This window comes from Phaethon lepturus, unplaced genomic scaffold (assembly GCF_000687285.1).
Source record: "Phaethon lepturus isolate BGI_N335 unplaced genomic scaffold, ASM68728v1 scaffold31390, whole genome shotgun sequence".
NCBI classification, from domain to species: Eukaryota; Metazoa; Chordata; class Aves; order Phaethontiformes; family Phaethontidae; genus Phaethon; species Phaethon lepturus.
The window spans coordinates 2,271-3,914 of NW_010513071.1; positions in this window are offsets into that span (position 1 = coordinate 2,271).

Genomic DNA, 1,644 nt, shown 5'->3' on the forward strand with positions numbered 1-1,644 from the left:
ACCGGCGATGGGGTCAAGCAGCCAGCGCAGCATGAGCTGCTGTGCTCTCACAGCTGATTTACATTTGGTTTCCTGCAAGCAAAACTTCTGCATTTTTAGCAGCCGGCAGCAAACTGGGCTTTAATGAAACCACAGAGCTGTGTCTGGTCTCGGACTTCTCCAAGCAGCCCGACCCCAGAGCCGAGCCCCCGCTTGCTGCAGAAGAGCCTCCCAGCAGGACCTCACTCAAGTCAGTTCCTCTCAGTGCCTCAGTTTCCCCATCTGGCACAGGAGGGCAATACCTCCCCCGCTGCTTTGAGGCTTCCAGGGGTCTGAAGCTTTATTCTCTTTATTCCTACGCATTCCCGCAGCCCATGACCACCGCTGCCCACCGTTCCTACAGCCCGTGGCTCGCACTCACCATGCACCTTGCATCGAGAGCCAGGGGATGGCCATGGCTGGGTGGGCTTCACCCAACACAGGGTAGGGCACGGGAAGGAGCGAGGCCCCAGGCAGCTTGTTCAAACCCTCACCTCACCTCTCAGTCTCTCTTCCTCCGCTGGAAACCCCCTGGCAGCCGTGGGAAAGCAAGCCCAGGGCTGTCAGGTCCTGCCTGCGACCGTGGTGGCTCCAAGCACTGCCTCCGCTCCACCGTCAGCTCCCTGCTGCTGCCACGAGCGGCCCAGTATGGGCAGAACAGCTGCAAAGTCTCATCCCACCATGTCCCATCAGTGATGGGGATGACTTGGAGCGGGCGGGTTGAGGGGCAGCAGCTCCTTGGAAGAAGACAGGACTCGCCAAGCCCTAAGCTAGCAATGCCAGGCCACGATCCTCCTGCTCCCGAGGGCAGCTTTTTTCGAGGACAAATTTCATCTCCTGCTTGACAGAAAAAGCACAGCAGCTGGGGCACAGCCTGCTTCCAAGTTCAGGAGGGTAATACTTTGAGGAAGATTTGTGGGGCTTGTTGTTTGGGAGGGAAGGTGGCAGTTTTTGTTTGTTTGTTTGTTTAAGTAGGTCCATTACATCTACATACTATCTTTTGGCAAACTCCCCAAAACATCCCCAGATGCTCAACCCCAAAGAGAAGCAGCAGCTCTTTTTATTTCTCAGAGTCACTCAGGTCCTGTCTCTGCCACAGCCTGTCCCCACCCCGCTTCTGCTTCATGCCAACCCACCTCCCCCATCGCGGCAGCCCTCGGGCCCACGGTGGAACGCTCCCCTGAGGCCCAGCCAGCCTCTGCTTGGAGGCTACCCACGTCCCATGGCAGATTTAGACACAGCAAAGACAACGGTTACAAACTCAGGATGGGAACAAACCTCTTCCAACCCCTGAGGACAGGGTGTTTGGGAAGAGGCAAGGAGCTGCTCCACCGCGGGAAGGATGTGGGTCTGCCACAATGCTGGCGGCTGCTGCTGGGGCTCTGGGAGCCCGTGGAAACGGGCTGAGAGTCGTTTAAATGCGGGGCTTGCAGGGAAAATAAGCAATTTTCCACCCCCCTCGGAGCGGTGTTTCCCTGCCTGCTGGGCCAGCGCCTGGTCTCATCGACGAGCCGGCCCTGCTCGGCACTGCGACCACGGGGCAGAGGGGCCCCTCGACCCTTCAGCCCCCGAGACACCGCAAGATGGGGGTTCCCTGGCAAAGGACACAAGGAAGAGGCTTTTCCT